Raw genomic sequence first — 21,274 nt, forward strand, 5'->3', positions numbered from 1 at the left:
TGCTAAATATTTACATTCATTTTAGTGCAACTACTTACCATTTTACCGGTGTTGGCGTTGACGGAAGTAGAGGAAGTTGCAGGTGCTTGTTTGTGCGCATGTCTCAAAGGTGAAAGTAGACGAGTCCATTGCCGGAAAAAGTGACGGGAAAATAAATATATTTTCTCATTGCAAAATTCATTTAGATTGTTAAAATCAAAACAAATAATCTTCATTACAAACTAATACACTGATTTATTTATTTACATACGTGTGATTTCATCTGTGACATTATTTTTTTCAAACAAACTTCTTTCACTCTTGTTTGTATTTACCTTCATATCTTTGGCATTAGACTCGTCTATATTTGTTTCCCTATCAGCAGTAAATAATGAATGAAGCTGTCAGTCAGTGGTGATAGTGTTTCGCGTGCAACAGCATTGTAAAGATGGACACACGAGGGATGTATAAAAACTTTAATTCCCGTCATTATTTTGTCAGGAAAAAGTTGATAAGCATGTAATATACGGACCACAACGGAGAAAAGTGCGATCAACAAGTGTTAACAAACTACATGGAAACTAAACGATTTAGAATAACTTATTTAAAATAGTTAATTTGTTTATTTCAAAAAGGAAAAATTTAGTTACAGGCCTGATTGTGATAATGTTAAGCTCGTTATCCAGAGGCTATGGAACCTGGTCCGGGGAGCTGTATGATCGTTATAATGATGATATAGTGAGTATCTAAGCTGGTCACAAACGTGTATAGACAAACAGGTGATATATACTATTACATAAGTTATGTCTGACTTTTAAATATGTATGTTTGCAAGAATTGAAGTTAACTAAAATGGGAGTTTCAATATTCTTTAAAACAGCTTGGATATCATATTGAGATATTTAAAGAAAAATAGGATGTTTTTTCAATGCTAGTTAACTGTTATACATGTATATAGTTCCATATATTTTATCATTTAAATTTCATACACATGCACTAGTACTGAGACCATTGATCTAAAAAACAACTTCTTTCACTTACCAAATTGATTCGCTAAAAAAGCATCCAAATGATTACACACATGGAAAATTGATATTTTCTCATAAATAAAGTTAGCTTGACATTATAACTGTGGAAACTAATCATGATTTAAGAAACTACCTTGCCATTATAATTGATATAACTTCTCAGCTCAAGTTGTGGATGTTTTTTGACAAGAATGGATCACAATAAAGCATTTTTAAAACTGAATAAGGTAATTATATATCAAAACTGTTATTTTTTCTTTATACAGTATATACATATACATGTATATATAGTTCTTAGCAGAGTTGTTTGTATTTTATTGAATCCCCAATTTAACATATATCCCAAACTCCGGATCCATTGCAAAACATTCTTTCGGAAGATAACACTTTTTGACAAAACTGTCTTTTTAAAAAATTAATACCTAAAAAATGGAAATTCGAATTATACATATATATATTAAACTGGCACAACAAAACCCCAATGTTGGCACTTGAAAACCTCCATATGAAATATTAACAGTTAAAGATATTTTTCATTCATTAATATTATGATTAGATAATGAATTTCATCACATGCACTAAAATTTAAATGGAACCACATCAGTGCTGGATCGCTAAAATATCCATATACCAGGTAAATCATGTTGTTTTCAGAATTTAGCACAGGTATGTATACCTTATTTACTCGTATGTACAGTGTAAATAATTTAAAAATTTGTACAAAATCATGGAAAACCTGGAAATGTTGGCTCAAAAAGGTTAACTTAGTACCAAAAATATGATATGACTTAATTGCTTCAATATATATTAGACTCCTAGCATATGACACTTTCGTGTCAAATAGAATGCAGTACAAATAATGAATGTTTGTTATTGATTCTCAATTTCAAGTGTCAAAACAAAAAAAGAAAAAAAATGTAAAAAGTTAATTACAAAACCTTTAAATAATCTGATAAAGTTAAATTTGTTTTCATATTAAAATTCACTGTATTCAGTGAGTAGCATTAGTCAATAATTTCTGTTTCAACTCTAGATCTGTATCACAGGAAAAATTAAGGTACTGTGAGTTCCTCATGAAACACTTGTTCTTGTAATGTGTATTAAAGATATCAAACCATATACTGAATATCTCTTGTGCTTTGGATAGCAACTTAATAAGATTATACACATCAAATGTTCCGCTAGCTGTGTGTACACATATACTTCTTTATCAGACAAAACCACGTCTTGTTAATGATTCTTGTTTTTGTATTTTCTTTGATATAGTTTCAAGTACTCTGACTGGTATATATATATTTAGATAAAATATATAAGAAAAATCTAACAAAATATTGTTTTAATCTATTTGATATTGCTCATTGTTAATTGTATTCCCTTGTAGGATACTGAGTCTCTACCATGTATAGATCCCGGAGAAAGTGCCCACAGACATGGCATCACAGTTGGGCTGGGATCCAGGGCCCCTACTACGATGTCTATGCGTTCAGGGAAGGAACAGCCTCTAACATGTACCCTCACTCCGCGCTCCGATGGGAAACTCAACATCCCTAAAACGTTCACCACCCGTAAGGGAGCATTGATTTTGTTTTCATCACAAGAAGAAGTAGACAATGCTGGGTCAGCACCAATGTCCCGATCTTCTTCCAGACAAAAATCAGCACTGTCTAAAAAATTTAATGCTATAGAAACTTGTTCAGCCCTAGGTACCCTGGATAGACTGTCATTGTCAGTGCTGCGGTACGGAGACCAGGTAATCATTGTATAATTTTAAGTTTAATTAAAACAGTAATTACCACAAACAAAGCATTATTATTGGAATAGCTAAACCCTTACATAAAACAGTAATTACTACAAATGAAGCGTTATTATAGAAATATAGGTAAACTCTTAATTACCATGAACGAAGCATTATTATAGGAATAGCTAAACCCTTACATAAAACAGTAATTATGACAAACAAAGCATTTTTATAGGAATAGCTAATTATATACCCTTACATAAAAACAGTAATTATCACGAATGAAGCATTATTATAGGAGGAATATCTTAACTCATGTAAAACTTTTCTGTTTAAAGGGTTCAGGTTTTCTTTCCAAAGTTTTTCCTTCACTCTGATCAAGAGATGACTCGAATAAACATAAAATTCTAGTAGTAAAATTAACTATCAAATGGTAATCATTTAGCAATAACTACCAGATATTCTAATTAAAACTTAGTAATAAATGGCGTTGTCCCTCCGGAAGACTTCAGGCGTACCACACGAGTGTGGGGATAAAAGTATTAAATTACTCAAATTAATAATGGCAATCTGTCAAGGTTTGACACTTATTTGTACTGTGAAGGTTATAATTAGGATACAGTACTGGCAATTCACAACATTTGTAAGCTGCTCTGATACACAATATTATTCATCCCAGAAATCAAAATTGGATTAGCATTAGTCTGTAAACAGTTTTACGTAATAGTCTCTTTCTGATATCAAAAGACCTCTACTATAAAGGTTCTGAAGTTGGAAATGTTTCACTTAAAAACCCTTGATTCGCCCATGCAAAATAAAAACCTAGCAAGTATGTATATATAGATTCAGGTTGTGGACTAAACCTGAAAAATTAACTTTGAACAATCAAACAAAAGCCTTTTCTAGTTGGTGACATCCTAATCTAGTATCACATTAATACTTGGTTTTAATTCTATTCAATTCAAATTAGTTTATCGAAATGTCATGTGTAAAAGGTATTACAATTTTTAAAATCAGACTGATCACCCACCCTTACCTCCAGTCTACGATTAGACTTACGAGACACTCGCTCTTTCTGTGCCCTCTCACCCACCCTTACATCCAGTCTACTTAGACAGACTTACAAAACACTCACTCTTCCCCTGTCCTCTCACCCACCCTTACATCCAGTCTACTATTAGACTTATGAGACACTCACGCTTCCCCTGTCCTCTAACCAACCCTTACATCCAGTCTACTATTAGACTTACGAGACACTCACGCTTCCCCTGTCCTCTAACCAACCCTTACACCCAGTCTACAACAAGACTTACGAGACACTCGCTCTTCCCCTGTCCTCTCACCCCCCCTTACATCAAGTCTACTATTAGACTTACGAGACACTCACTCTTCCCCTGTCTTCTCACCCACCCTTACTTCCAGTCTACTATTAGACTTACGAGACACTCACTCTTCCCCTGTCCTCTAACCAACCCTTACACCCAGTCTACAACAAGACTTACGAGACACTCGCTCTTCCCCTGTCCTCTCACCCCCCCTTACATCCAGTCTACTATTAGACTTACGAGACACTCACGCTTCCCCTGTCCTCTAACCAACCCTTACACCCAGTCTACAACAAGACTTACGAGACACTCGCTCTTCCCCTGTCCTCTCACCCCCCCTTACATCAAGTCTACTATTAGACTTACGAGACACTCACTCTTCCCCTGTCTTCTCACCCACCCTTACTTCCAGTCTACTATTAGACTTACGAGACACTCACTCTTCCCCTGTCCTCTAACCAACCCTTACACCCAGTCTACAACAAGACTTACGAGACACTCGCTCTTCCCCTGTCCTCTCACCCCCCCTTACATCAAGTCTACTATTAGACTTACGAGATACTCGCTCTTCCCCTGTCCTCTCACTCACCCTTACATCCAGTCTACTATTAGACTTACGAGACACTCGCTCTTCCCCTGTCCTCTCACCCACCCTTACATCCAGTCTACTATTAGACTTACGAGACACTCACTCTTCCCCTGTCCTCTCACCCACCCTTACATCCAGTCTACTATTAGACTTACGAGACACTCACCCCTCCCCTGTCCTCTCACCCACCCTTACCTCCAGTCTACTATTAGACTTATGAGACACTCGCTCTTCCCCTGTCCTCTCACCCACCCTTACATCCAGTCTACTATTAGACTTACAAGACACTCGCTCTTCCCCTGTCCTCTCACCCACCCTTACCTCCAGTCTACTATTAGACTTATGAGACACTCGCTCTTCCCCTGTCCTCTCACCCACCCTTACCTCCAGTCTACTGTTAGACTTACGAGACACTCGCTCTTCCCCTGTCCTACTTACGAGACACTCACTCTTCACTTATCATACTTACTAGGCTGTAAAAGTTTTACGGATGTGCATAATTATAGATCAAAAGATCAGTAGCATTTTTGCATTATTAGAATAACATAATTGGTAAAATGTGTAAGATGCATTATTCTAAATATGTAAATGTAAGATGTTATATATTCGCTTCTTATGGGGCAGTTGATTGATAATTTTTTTATTTTGCATATGATCCTTGGTAATACTTTCATAGAAATTTGGATTTATTAATGGAAAATGAATATTATATAGAGAGGTAAGAATTTGATCACATGTACCCTGGTAAATGTTTGATCAAAGTCATATCATAACATTTAATTTCCAAACCTGTCATGATGAAGATTAATTAACATGTGAAACATACACATTTGGAAGGTAATGGAGATTAACATGTCAAACATACACATTTGGAAGGTAATGGAGATTAACATGTGAAACATACACATTTGGAAGGTAATGGAGATTTATTGGACCTGAAGGCAATATATGAAAATGATAATACCTCATCAATGTGAACATCATATTTCTATGTTTTACTTATCACTGAGTATAAAATTAATGTGTTGGTATTGTTTATATTCTTATACATATATTCAAACCCTTGTGTAGTTACATAATGTACATGTATATTCAATGCAATTGAATACCATGTGATTTTATCAACTTGTGGTACAGATTGTTTGCAAAATCAGACTTATATGATTAACCATGATTTATATTTACAGGAAGAGTATGACAGAGAAAACGCAAGTATTGCTGATGAAAAAAACAAGATGGTGCTGAACTTCATTCACTCACTAGATGATCAGGATGTGGACAGTAGAGTTCGCCCGGGTAGTGAGCTGTCTTCATACTTGCGTGACCTCAAGTATCATTCAAGGTCAGTTAAATCAATTTCTCTACATCATTATAGTATTTCTGTGACTGCTATTCATTTTTTTAAACTTATGCATAACTTCATTTGTTTTGTAAACCTTAATTATCATATACTTTATTTATAGGGGATCAGTTAAATGTAATCCTGCATATACAATGTATATAGATTTAAAGGATGTACATTTTACTTAATGTCACATTGTCTTTAACATTTCATACAAAAGTGAAAACATTATTACTGTCCTCAAATTGTTGCTGAATTATTGCAATTTGATGTTTTTAGAGGAGGGGAGTGGGGTTCTAAACTATAGGGACTGAGGACAATATTACTATATTTGAAATATAAAAACAGAAAGCTAATTATATATACAATGTACATGTAATTCTGTCATTACAAATATTGATTATTCGGACACAGGAAGTCAAACCTATCCACAAGATTATATTTTGTGCCTTTGATTGACATTTTATTTATATGTAATTGATTTGTTGAATTTACATCTGTTGTGGACAATATTATTTAATATAAGGGTGTGACTATTAAAACATTTTTCGTGTATTACACTGTCTACTCAATCTATACTGAAATTGAGGCAAACTTAAGTAATCAATGATGGGAGTTTTCTAGAGATGTCATATTCATTCTTTGGTTGCCAACTTCAACTTATATGATTATTTTTCACGGTTTGAAAACCTTATATATTTTATCACGGGCATTTCCAGGTCATTGTATTGATACTTTACAGCTATAAGATTCTAATAAAATACTGTCATATATATTGACGCAATAGATAACTGTCTCTGAAACTTATCAAACAGCAATGACTGGAAAATTCCTCTGAGAATTGCACCCTGGTCGTCATTTGATCGGTACTTGATCGGTGTTCTGTGTTAGGTTCACGCTTTCTTACCCAAGGTCTTGATTTATTGATAAGCGACAGACACAAGTGTCTAAGGGGTCGTATACTGCTACTCAGGATTCTTGTGGGCAAACACTTGATACCCGTTACAGATATTTACTCGGTGAGCTAAACACGAGCCGGATATCTGTATATGTACAAACCTGCGTATGAATACACAACCAGGTCAGATTATTGATAAAGGTGCATCCTCTGTGATGTTTAGGATGGCATAGCAACAAAGCAAACAATGGTTGATATCATTGGTTTAGGAAAATAGGCTCTTGAGAAATGAATTCAATGTACAATATTCCTGAATTAATGAATTTATGTCATGGTCTGATTCCAGTGTCTGCTCTATATAGATCAATAATTTAGTTGTAACTTTACAGGTGTTTTGTCAAAGTCCTGGTGGTGAATATGAATTGGAGAAAGTCTTTATGAATATTGGATAAATCTGAAATGTGTAACATGTACTTCAGTCACGTAAAAGCTGTACTGGGAAACTTCCATATGGGGGTACATTTGGAAGTCGTTGTTTGATCCGACACCTGGCTGTTCATCAGACTGTATATAATATATTTATACTGTCAGAACTTTAACAGATTTTTTTAAGTTAAAAATAATCTCTCAGGAAGTAGATATCAGCAGATGTCAACGTTAACCCAATCATGTAAAATTTATCTTCACACGACTCGTGTTTGATAATTTATTGATGGGGTATATACCTTTAATTGGAGGTTGGAATGTTTAACCTGAATGTCATATTGACCAACAACCTAACTGATCAACAAAAAGTCATTCTTAACTTTCAACACCCCCTCTTAACCGTTTATATATTGACTGCAATACAACTTCAGATAGCTATATACATATGTTTACAAAGTAATAGATTGTTTTGCACATTTTTGCAACAATTAATCTTGTCAAGATTTTCAAAACATATTTTAACTCTTAAGATCTGTCACTGTAATATATGAATTCTGACTGTCATGGAATTTTATGTAATGTGGGATCAATTTAAGGACTACGTATACTACATCAGTATATTAAATTAACATGTAGGTCGCTGTGACTTGTATTATCTGAGTCAATGCTTTTTGGTTAAGTTTTTACAATTAGCTCCATTTCTTTTTCAATGCCTGGTACTTTATGTTTATTTCTACCAGATCTCAAATTTAAACAGGTCATCCGTTTTATTCTATTTCTAAAACAGTTGTGCAGCACTTGAATATTGTAAGAGAGATATACAAACATGTACGCCTCTCACAATCCTGACAAAAGTGCATCTACACAGAACTGTTACACTTGTCAATCAAAGCCAGGAAACCCGTTTGAAGGGTATCCGTACCTATGTACATGAGGAGCTAAGCTGACTAATTGATTAGGAGAACAGAAAGGTTTTCCTAGCCTCTATGTATAATTGATTGGTGTGTCAGTGACTGTCAGATACCACCTAAACACTCCAACTTTTCAATATTCTCACCTTAACATTTATTCCAGGTAGAGGTACAACTTGTGTATTGATTTTTGTGTGGCAGTTTAAGTGCTCACTCATTTCCATATTTGTATATCCTGTTTGAATTGTTAAGAAATTGTTAGGGTTAAATGGATTGAATCAATGTCTATTGTTGCTTTTCCATGTTTAAATTTGTTCTAAATTAAGTCATAATGCTTTTTTGTTTGGCCTCTAATTAAGCACAATTGTCAACAATGCCCCCGATTCTAATCGGTCAGAATGTTGGTTACTTGTATCATGGAATCTGGTGGGCTACCTGGAATTAGTGGAACAACTTTAAAACAGATGCCTGTAAAGCTTAACTGTTATAAGGTCTTATAGCAAACCTGCTGTTAGAGTTTTGCAGCCCATACATTTTCTTTGGTAAGGGCTGCGATGGGTTAGATCATCAGTCTACGTAACTTCAGGTGGAGATCAGAGTTGCGCAGTTCAGTACGCAGTGGAATTTTCATTTTTTTTTTTTTTTGATAAGCTAACTGAGAAATGGACAGGTCTGTGCTGTTCTGGATGTGTCCTTGGATGAAGCACTTTCCCCTCATTGCTCTGATTGGCATTGGACGGTCTGCCGTATGTCGTTCAGTTGGTAGCCACTACAAGGAACCCTTGCCTCAAAATGACCCAGGATCATTTAACACAGTAGATGTTCATAGGGCGGTGACCTTACAAAAAAAACCTGAGAGTTTCAAGATTTCAGTTGATAAAATGTCCATTGAATTCTTCATTTACATTGCCTGGTAATTAAATGTTGTTCCTTTTGTGAAAATTAGCTTTTAAGATAAAATGATTGTTGTCTGGTACTCTTTATGTGGTTAATTTGAAGTACAGGACCTGGTGTTTTTTAATTAATGTCAACTGAAAGTGTTCCAAGTTTACAACAATCATGCCTTTAAACTAGGTAAATGAGACAGGCACTTTGTAATTATGTAATTCTTAGTTATGGAAGGTAAATAGTAATGTGTTACAAATGACAGAAGTGTGTAATACACCTTTGTACAGACAGCTGGCTCTATAGCCAGCCACAAGTTATGTGAATAAAGCTGTGTAGGTAAAAGTCATCTAATCAAACCCAGAGACCATTGAATTTGAACGAACAAAACAACTTAGCTAATCAGTATAGACGTTCTATATAGTAATACCTGTGTGATATGATATTGCTGTTAACAGACATTTTGTCAGTTTTTTTAATAAACTCGGTGGTTAAGGTGTACCAACACTTTATCACTAGCCCTCTACCTCTGGGTCGCGAGTTCAAAACTCATGTGGGGCAGTTGCCTGGTCCTGACTGTAGGCTGGTGGTTTTTCTCCAGGGTTCTCCGGCCTTCCTCCACCTCTAAAACCTGGCACGTCCTTAAATGACCCTGGCTGTTAATAGGACGTTAAACAAAATAAACCAAATAAAAAATAAAAAATAAACCAAAAGGACAATCATATGATCAGTCAATGTGAAGTCAGTTGTACTATGTGTATCTTTGACAGCCAATCTAAACATTTGACAGTCATGACCAGATTCCAAGTGGTCTATACATTCAGTATTATTATCTACTGATAGGTCCTGATGACGATAAACAACTCTGGCCAACAGTATCATGTGTCAGCAACTGTTTAAAGTTTGGGTAAAACACAAAGGAAAACATTTTTGTGCTGGAAAACTTTGTCTTACACTGAAGTCTTCTTTTAATTATATAAAGCAAAGGAAATTCTCTAGTGAACGTGATGCTAATTAAAGGACAATGATTCTTTGCAACACTTTCAAAAGGTTAAGTAATATATTGCATTTTTATCAGTGAAATATAAGAAATTATCAATCTCCACTGTATATGTTATCAATCTTTTATCACAATATATTACCTTATATGTGTTATATTTGGTATTGACCTATTATGACAGTGCTTTCTAAAGTTTCTATTCACCATGATAATGAAATCCACAGATTTTCTCGTCCGATGCAATTCCACAAGAAAATCTCATATTTAATTCCTTAACGTGTAATGATAACATATGACACAGCCCTACTATTTCCCTTACTAAAACCTAGATAAACCCTGAAATGATTACTATTTCCCTGATCACTAAACCTAAATAAACCCTGGAATGATTTCGATTTCCCTCACTAAAACCTGGATAAACCCTGGAATGATTAAAACAGACACTGAAATTTAAATTGATACTAACCCTATAAATCCCTGTTAAAGATGTATTTATTGTACAAGAGGAGATAGTCATATTCCAAGTTAAACATGAGATTCTTAAGAATAAAGTTTCGACTTTGATCTGAAAAGTTGGATCACAAGTAAACCTTATTAGATAAGTCTGTATTTTAGTCAGGTAAAAATTGTCTTTTTTCTTGAGATTGTTATATACAGCTGTTATGCACAGGTATTGTTTTTAAAAATTTTGAAATGTATCTGGAGAGTAATATAAAGTAAATATGTCAGTCTCTAGAATAAGATTTTAAGTTAACTTGCACTTTATCATACTGAAAATGCGAGAAATTTGAAAAGTGGTCATATGTCATTGGGAAAATATATACCAGTAGAGGGGGGCATCAAATGTACATGTCCTCATGATCATTATGTGGTGGAGGATGTGGTGTGCCAGGTAATAGAGAGAAAAGCATATATAACACACACTTCTATATGGGCAGATTAGAGTCATCACACAAGATCAGAAAAGATGTTTGTGACATTTTATTAATGCAAAAATTTTGATTTATGTTTGCTGTACATATATACCAGCAACTGTCATTCACTAAGATATATAAATATATACTGAATACTACAGAGTATATATATATATACTGGTGGCAATTTTAACACAACACAAATTACATTCAAAGTTAAATATCCGTTTAGAAATCAAGCCAGGACAGGAGGTTGTTATTACGACTATAAGTATTAATGTAAATACCCTGCCTGTGTATATAGTACACCCTGAATGATGCCATATTAAAGTTAATGTTATGGAAATATTTACTCAGGTATATAAATTATGTAATAGTGAAGTATGCCTGGACTTTGTTTAAGAATTTTTAAAATGCATTTTTCCACTCCTCTTACATTGGTGCCTCTGACCAAACTTTGTTTAAAGTGAGATTAATACCTAACAAGGGTACACTTGAACCTGGGTTGTGAGTTGTTAGGTGTTCAGGGTCAAAGACTTTAGAAGGGAGGAAAGAATATAGTGGAACTGGACTGGGTCGATCATAGGTGACCAGGTCGTTCAACATGTACAGTAACCTCTACTGTACAGTATAGAGGTGTAATACACCCTAACCTCTACTGTACAGTATAGAGGTGTAATATACCCTAACCTCTACTGTATAGTATAGAGGTGTAATATACCCTAACCTCTACTGTACAGTATAGAGGTGGTATACACCCTAACCTCTACTGTACAGTATAGAGGTGTACTATACCCTAACCTCTACTGTACAGTATAGAGGTGTTATATACCCAAAACCTCTACTGTACAGTATATAGAGGTGTAATATACCCTAACCTCTACTGTACAGTATAGAGGTGTAATATACCCTAACCTCTACTGTACAGTATAGAGGTGTTATATACCCTAACCTCTACTGTACAGTATAGAGGTGTTATATACCCTAACCTCTACTGTACAGTATAGAGGTGTAATATACCCTAACCTCCACTGTACAGTATAGAGGTGTTATATACCCTAACCTCTACTGTACAGTATAGAGGTGTAATATACCCTAACCTCTACTGTACAGTATAGTGGTGTAATATACCCTAACCTCTACTGTACAGTATAGAGGTGTTATATACCCTAACCTCTACTGTACAGTATAGAGGTGTAATATACCCTAACCTCTACTGTACAGTATAGAGGTGTTATATACCCTAACCTCTACTGTACAGTATAGAGGTGTTATATACCCTAACCTCTACTGTACAGTATAGAGGTGTAATATACCCTAACCTCTACTGTACAGTATAGAGGTGTGATATACCCTAACCTCTACTGTACAGTATAGAGGTGTAATATACCCTAACCTCTACTGTACAGTATAGAGGTGTTATATACCCTAACCTCTACTGTACAGTACAGAGGTGTAATATACCCTAATCTCTACTGTACAGTATAGAGGTGTAATATACCCTAACCTCTACTGTACAGTATAGAGGTGTAATATATCCTAACCTCTACTGTACAGTATAGAGGTGTTATATACCCTAACCTCTACTGTACAGTATAGAGGTGTTATAAACCTTAACATCTACTGTACAGTATAGAGGTGTAATACACCCTAACCTCTACTGTACAATATAGAGGTGTTATATACCCTAACCTCTACTGTACAGTATAGAGGTGTAATATACCCTAACCTCTACTGTACAGTATAAAGGTGTTATATAACTTAACCTCTACTGTACAGTATATAGGTGTAATATACCCTAACCTCTACTGTACAGTATAGAGGTGTTATATACCCTAACCTCTACTGTACAGTATAGAGGTGTTATATACCCCAACCTCTACTGTACAGTATATAGGTGTAATATACCCTAACCTCTACTGTACAGTATAAAGGTGTAATATACCCTAACCTCTACTGTACAGTATATAGGTGTAATATACCCTAACCTCTACTGTACAGTATAAAGGTGTTATATACCCCAACCTCTACTGTACAGTATATAGGTGTAATATACCCTAACCTCTACTGTACAGTATAAAGGTGTAATATACCCTAACCTCTACTGTACAGTATATAGGTGTAATATACCCTAACCTCTACTGTACAGTATAGAGGTGTAATATACCCTAACCTCTACTGTACAGTATAGAGGTGTTATATACCCTAACCTCTACTGTACAGTATAGAGGTGTTATATACCCCAACCTCTACTGTACAGTATAGAGGTGTAATATACCCTAACCTCTACTGTACAGTATAGAGGTGTAATATACCCTAACCTCTACTGTACAGTATAGAGGTGTAATATACCCTAACCTCTACTGTACAGTATAGAGGTGTAATATACCCTAACCTCTACTGTACAGTATAGAGGTGTTATATACCCTAACCTCTACTGTACAGTATAGAGGTGTAATATACCCTAACCTCTACTGTACAGTACAGAGGTGTAATATGCCCTAACCTCTACTGTACAGTATAGAGGTGTAATACACCCTAACCTCTACTGTACAGTACAGAGGTGTAATATACCCTAACCTCTACTGTACAGTATAGAGGTGTAATACACCCTAACCTCTACTGTACAGTATAGTGGTGTAATACACCCTAACCTCTACTGTACAGTATAGAGGTGTTATATACCCTAACCTCTACTGTACAGTATAGAGGTGTTATATACCCTAACCTCTACTGTACAGTATAGAGGTGTAATATACCCTAACCTCTACTGTACAGTATAGAGGTGTAATATATCCTAACCTCTACTGTACAGTATAGAGGTGTTATATACCCTAACCTCTACTCTACGGTATAGAGGTGTAATATACCCTAACCTCTACTGTACAGTATAGAGGTGTTATATACCCTAACCTCTACTGTACAGTATAGAGGTGTAATATACCCTAACCTCTACTGTACAGTATAGAGGTGTAATATACCCTAACCTCTACTGTACAGTATAGAGGTGTAATATACCCTAACCTCTACTGTACAGTATAGAGGTGTTATATACCCTAACCTCTACTGTACAGTATAGAGGTGTTATGTACCCTAACCTCTACTGTCCAGTATGGAGGTGTTATTTCCCTAACCTCTACTGTACAGTATAGAGGTGTAATATACCCTAACCTCTACTGTACAGTATAGAGGTGTTATATACCCTAACCTCTACTGTACAGTATAGAGGTGTTATATTCCCTAACCTCTACTGTACAGTATAGAGGTGTTATATACCCTATAACCTCCAATTGCTCTTTGACCAAGGTGTTCACATATAAAGGACCAGCATACTCTTTTCTCCGGTACCGGGTGTTGACTTTAATTATTTGAACCGTAATGAACATTGTATTGCAGACATTGATTTTTTACCACAAGGCTGAAGATTTTTCTTTGTTAGCTTGAGTACCAGTATATATATATATATATATGGCTTCTATCCTTATGACTTATAGTATACTACCTTGGTACATGTTCCACGATTTCTTTCAAGTGTTTGATTAACTCCCAGTCCATGGAATAGATTTGTTGACTTAGACCGAGACCAGTAGGTAATATATTTACATGATGAACAAGCCATGAGTATACTATCAGAACATTATGGTAGGTAATAGATTGTACACCATTTCTATCACACAAAAAAAGATATTTGAACATCTCACAAGGAGTAAAAAGTATGCACATGTTTGGAATGAGATTCATCAGTTTGGTGTGAAATTGTATAATCTGTTGGCTCGTTTAACACTGATGACAGTTATTGATTCAAAGGAAATAAAGTTTTCTCTAAGTTAAATAAAATTTTGAAGAATTGTAATCCATTTCAAATTGATGTCATTGTATATTGTGGCTCTGTCCATCACAATGTTCAATTTTCCATAGGTATCTAATTTGATTACAAAGAAGATTTGGTCATTTTTGTCTCACACAAAAAACTGTCTAAAAGAACATATCATTGGTGATCAGTAGAAGTGGATATGATACAGTAGACTGTCTGTATCAATTTGAACAATAAATTGTATCAGTAACTTATTCCTGATGAAAGCATTTCAAAGTTTTCATATACATGTTGTATATGGTTTATAAAACATGTACTAAGTGGACTCTTAGGAAATAAAGGAATTATAGGATGGCGAGTTAAGTCACAGACATTTATGTTATTGATTAAATCTTTACAAAATGATTTTATGTAATTTCAAATTGATAATTACACATTCTACTCACTTTTCAGGTGGTGGATCAACAGGCAATACAAATTATACCTTTGATTACAGTGAAACCAAAATTGTACATGTATTACCTTGTCTGTAATGACATTAGACAATATTCCACTGCTGAAATGAATTCATAACCATTTGTAATAACTCATTCAGATTGTAAGACATTTACCATCACAACATAAATGATGTATGATTTTCTTTCTGCTCACAATAGTCATCATGGTGCCACGTATCTTCCACGGAGCCGAGAGACAATGGAGTTACGGGCCCTTCTCCAGGGTCTTCAGGACAACAGGTGGCCGATGTCTTACTCTACTACAGAAGGGGCACCAATAATAGACAAATCTAACGCAGAACAAGTTTACCAGGCCGAGTTCTCGTGGTTCAACTAGACCTGGATCACCAGCGTGAGTTTTCCTTTTCTCCTAATCACCTCCTATAAAATTTCAAAAATCGCTGAATTTTGTGAAATATGGGTTTAAATCAGGAGATCAAACTGCCGAAGATGTCTGCTGTTTTTCTAGAGAATTCAATTGGTATTGTGGAACTTGTATCCATCCAACCTACTTACTGAATTCTTGGCATTTCCACATGCCCATGTCTAAAATTTCCAGTCTCAGAAAAAAACTACATTTGTAGACCTCTTCCTGACAGATCAGTGCTTTCACCACATGTTAAGTGATCTATCTGTTAAGCTTGTAACGTTTTTGAAATTAAAAACAATAAAAAAGATTTAATGTCTAAATTTAGAGTCCAAAATCACAAGTCCCCTACCTTAATAGGGAGGGTCGATAAGTTTGATGTAATGTATAAGGTGATCAGTAAGTATGGTGTAATGTTTAACCTGTCAGTAAGTATGATATAATGTATAACATGGTTGAATTTGACATTAAATGTAGATTAAATAGTCATTAAATTGAAAGTGATTTTATAATCTTCCTACCTACTTTTTAATGTTGAAATGAATGTATGTATATAATGTTTGGTTTGTGCAGTTCTCTCTGCTACGTCACCTTTACATATAGGCAGGTGAGGAAGTGACAGCTGAGGTAATGTTGATAGGTTAGAAGGAAGGGCGGATAGTTGGCTGCCAGTCAGTTTGAGCTAAATAGAGATTTAAATTTTGTATTTCAAAGTGTACCTGCATTGATGATAAAGTTATATCTTTAAAATCAGGTGACTCATGTACTTGCAAAAAAAAAGGCACGTTCGGTTTTTCTCAAATAACTTTTAGACATGTGGTCTAAATTCAATTAAATTTCACACTAAGCTACTTCCGTTCACCGTGAAAATTTTCTTCAGTTAAAATTCAGTTGAATGTGACCCCGCTTGACGCTACATGCTTTTGGCAGTTTTTTCAAGAAATTGCATTACAAGGTACTCTTGTACCATATGTGCTGGTTAATCATTACAAATTGAACATTGGAACAGTACACATCAGTTACACAACATTTCTTTTTGAGGAGATTGTACAGCAAAATGCACCAATTGAGTGAAGTCGGTAGGGATAGGGCCATTGCTCCGATAATGCAGGGGCATTTCCATCGTCTTGTAGCCCAGCAATATGGTGTTCCTGAGACAACAATATCCTGTTTAGTTGGGAGTCTCAGAGTCACCGGGAGGTTGGGTGACCGTCCCAGGTGTGGATGCCCGCCCATTATGTCTCGACATCAAGATAGAGGCATGTCTCTCGCACCTCCATAACTGATTTTGGAGTTTGATGGAAATGGCACATCAAGTTGTCGGCACTCATGGTCCGCCAATGTGTCCAAGAACAGTTAGGAATCGATTACAGGAGTTTCATTTAAGGCCACTACGTCCCTTTGTTGGTCCAACACTTACGCAGAGACAAGTCCAATGCAGTGGTTGCTTGCACACACACCTAATTGGTTTCATTTGGCTTATTGGAGATAACGTCACAGTAACCTTATGTTGCAAAAGGACAGCAAGTAGCCAAAGTCCCAAAGTTTGCAGTTTCTGTCTCAATTCACCAAATTAATGAATGTTCTTCCCAAAATGAGCGAAAAAGGCACCATCCCAAACCAGTACATTTAATCGACAATGTATATAAAATAATTCAAAGAAATGATGAATCAGTACCTGGTATTATTAAATGTAGATAATAGAAACAGGTTTGTTTGCTTCTTGAACATGATGTCAACTTGTAGGAAAGTGATCTTGTCTGCTACATGTATATGTTAGAGACTGAGATTCATTACAGAGATAATATACATGTAGGAATGTCCATGAATTTAATACATGTTTGATATTGAAAAGTATTAAACTTGCCTGTACAGGCAAATGTTTTCAGACAACAGTTTGTCAAAATATTTTGCATCATCATATATCACATGCTAGGAATAATTTGGAGATATTGTTTCATAATTAATTGTGTTGCTGTTAAGAGAAATAAAAAAAGTTATTTTGAGTTGAATAACAAAGCTATATACACTTTGTACAGGGTCATAAATATTGCAGGCCTTTTAATATGACAGTCAGATGTTTAATAGTGCTCAATATCTACCTGTTTTATGTCTGTTTTATGTTTTAATACCTACACTGTAAGGTTAGTGAGATAAGGATCTATTGATTGACAGCTGAGGAAATCCTACATCTTTTATAAGTAAGCTAGGTGATCAGGTATACGACAATGAAGAGAGATATGTAGAGCCAATATTAAGGGTACACAATACTTGTAAGGCTCGTATTCAGTGGCTCTTTCGGTAATGGTCAAGGATCTTCAACTAGATCAATTCACCAGTATTATTTTAAGCAATATTTAACACATACCTTCTATGATAGCTCTGTCAGTTAATTCAGCAATGATGTTCATAACCTCAGCCCTATGTTGTTATTGAGATAGACACCAACTACTACAAGGAGACCCTGCCTCAAAATGACCCTGACTGTTCATTGGGCGATAAACCCAACCAGAGACAACCAGGTTATATGTGGGATATGTAGAGTAAATAGTGTTGTGCTAAAACAATTTAATACAGTGAATTGTTAGGTCAAATTACAGGCACTGTATAAAACATGGTGGGCTCCATCATGGCGTCCTTAATACAGTTCCTTGATTTGAAAGATGGCAAAATGTTGACCTTAAATTGCTAGAGCAGTCACAATAACTTAATTACTTTGTAACTCATTCTCATGTCCTAAACACTTTATATCAGACAGGTATCAGTAAAAATGGCCGAAGTTCATTCTCCTGTCCTAAACACTTTATATCAGACAGGTATCAGTAAAAATGGCTGAAGTTCATTCTCCTGTCCTAAACACTTTATATCAGACAGGTATCAGTAAAAATGGCTGAAGTTCAATCACCTGTCCTAAACACTTTATATCAGATAGGTATCAGTAAAAATGGCCGAAGTTCATTCCCCTGTCCTAAACACTTTATATCAGATAGGTATCAGTAAAAATGGCCGAAGTTCTACATAGGTACAGTATAGGACACGAGCATATTTCTATATTATGGACAGTTTTTCTAAGGACTGAGGTTGACATTACCATACCCAGTTTTAAGGTGAGTGTATGTTGTCATTCCCAATCATTACCACTGTTTTGGGATGTCCCAATTAAGATGATTAATTATGAAGTTAATTTTGTTTAACCTTGATCTGAAATTGCCAGATTAGTGATTCATTGTAAGGGCCCCAGTGTCTTATGGATCCAAACTACATTTGTACTTACTAGTTCTTTTTTAGATCCAATCCCAGTCACCAGTCTTTTTATAAAAAATGTATTTGGTTTAGTTTTTATCACTGGATAACGTAAGATGATACAAGATACAAGAACAAAGTAACTTTGAGTAAGTAGAGCTATTCTTACCTATAGAGTTTGTTGGTTTACCTGGTACTTACACAGGTAACACCTGCTCTTATAGAAATACCTGTCAACCACCCACTGCATACCTGTTCCTGACATTTGATACATGGCCTGTGCCTTATCAGTAAATAGGATTGTAGACGACAATAATGGCTAGAGTGATTAGTTTTCTAACGCCGATCTATAACACTTTGCCAGTATTATCGAGGCTGGCAGGTATTGATAAAGTCATCCAACCTTTTCGATTTCTCATCGATCACGGCCTGGAAGCGATAGGTATTGAAAAAGATTTCATTTTCAAACAATTTTAAAAAGTTTGAATATACATTGCCTTTTATGTCATGAAATATTGATTAATCATATGATAAAATGGTTTAAGCTGTTTTCTTTACAAATATGTATTATATGACAGAACAAACATAGAGGAGTCATTGCAGTACACCTTCAAAATAAAGGCTTAGTAGCATGAAAATACATTTAATACTCATACTGCACAAGTCGCCATATAGAATACTCCTAGATGTATAAGATTTATGAAATAAGTCCTGAGGGAGGTAGAAACAGGGATGAGTTTGATGGATGTTATGAATTAGAAAGTTCTTTTACATATCACATAACTAAGAATTTAAAAGAATAGTGCTTTAGGGGTACATAGGGGGTACACATTTTCTCTGCTTTGTCCTGATGAAGCCTACTGTACTGGCAAAACTAGTCAACAATAATAAATGAACCCTGGAGGTCCACTTTGCCTGTTGTAATTGACCCTGTTTCTTTACTTCAGTTACCTTGCTTACTTTCGGGTATCCAGTCTAGCAGGACCCAAAATAAGAACTCAGAATTCCACTAATACAACAATTCAACTATACCTGATCTATTTTTCACTGTGTCGACTCGTTAATACATAATACATAACCTCACCGACGTTGGCTCTAACTCCCATTTACTTTTGATTTAAAAGTTTGTCTGATTCCTTGCCTGTCACACAGTGTACACATGATAAATTCTTTGACAAACAGTGCCATGTACTTAGTTCTTGGGTATTTGTCAAGGAACACCAATACCAGGAGCTATATAACAATTGAGATATGTAAATTTGCGATCAATTTTTTATCTGGCATCTGTGTGGTGTGTATGTTTTTGACTTCTTCTCAATAACCAAGAGGCCCGGAGTCATGATATTGGGTTAGTAGCATGCTGGTATGAATTTAAGGGCCAACAAATTTCCTCAAATGAATGACCATGACCTACTTTCAATGTTACAGGGTACAGGGTTCAAATATGTTAAAATTGATTTCTTGTCATTTACCATATATGAGAGCCCCGGAGTCATGAAATTGGACCATGTGCAGTAGTATGTAGGGATGAAGGGCTACCAATTTATTCTTATGGATGATGTTGACCTATTTTTAAGGTCACAAGAGCCAAATATATTGAAACATTTAAATGGCATTTTCTTAATACCCAAGAGGCTCAGAGTCTTGATATTGGGCAATTAGTATGCTGGGATAAAGGACTATTAAAACTGCTCAAATGAATGACTTTGACCTTTTTAGCCCACCATCATCAGATGGTGGGCTATTCAAATCGCCCTGCGTCCGTGGTCCGTCGTCCGTCCGTCCCTCCGTCCGTAAACAATTCTTGTTATCGCTATTTCTCAGAAAGTACTGAAGGGATCTTTCTCAAATTTCATATTTAGGTTCCCCTTGGTGCCTAGTTATGCATATTGCATTTTGAGACCAATCTGAAAACAACATGGCCGACAGGCAGCCATCTTGGATTTTGACAATTGAAGTTTGTTATCGCTATTTCTCAGAAACTATTGAGGGGATCTTTCTGAAATTTCATATGTAGGTTTCCCTTGGTGCCTAGTTATGCATATTGCATTTTGAGACCAATCGGAAAACAACATGGCCGACAGGCAGCCATCTTGGATTTTGACAATTGAAGTTTGTTATCGCTATTTCTCAGAAACTATTGAGGGGATCTTTCTGAAATTTCATATGTAGGTTCCCCTTGGTGCCTTGTTATGCATATTGCATTTTGAGACCAATCTGAAAACAACATGGCCGACAGGCAGCCATCTTGGATTTTGATAATTGAAGTTTGTTATCGCTATTTCTCAGAAACTAATAAGGGGATCTTTCTGAAATTT

The 21,274-nt window shown here is 35.5% G+C and overlaps 1 protein-coding gene across 9 annotated transcripts in view; it reads left to right on the forward strand.

Annotated features, from left to right (window-relative positions):
* Positions 1 to 353: 353 nt before the first annotated feature.
* Positions 354 to 21,274, forward strand: part of LOC117328017 (ABC transporter F family member 4-like) — a 70,022-nt gene continuing 49,101 nt past the window's right edge. For 4 of the 9 annotated variants that reach the window (XR_004532783.1, XM_033885321.1, XM_033885323.1 and 1 more), the window contains exons 1-4: positions 355 to 717; positions 2,389 to 2,757; positions 5,847 to 6,001; positions 15,506 to 15,698. The gene's annotated coding sequence lies outside the window, so the exon portion shown is untranslated. Of the gene's footprint in view, positions 718 to 2,388; positions 2,758 to 5,846; positions 6,002 to 15,505; positions 15,699 to 21,274 lie in introns of all 9 variants that reach the window. The other 5 variants (XM_033885325.1, XM_033885326.1, XM_033885327.1 and 2 more) reach the window with 3 other exon arrangements.

Source organism: Pecten maximus, chromosome 5, assembly GCF_902652985.1.
Source record: "Pecten maximus chromosome 5, xPecMax1.1, whole genome shotgun sequence".
Taxonomy (NCBI): domain Eukaryota; kingdom Metazoa; phylum Mollusca; class Bivalvia; order Pectinida; family Pectinidae; genus Pecten; species Pecten maximus.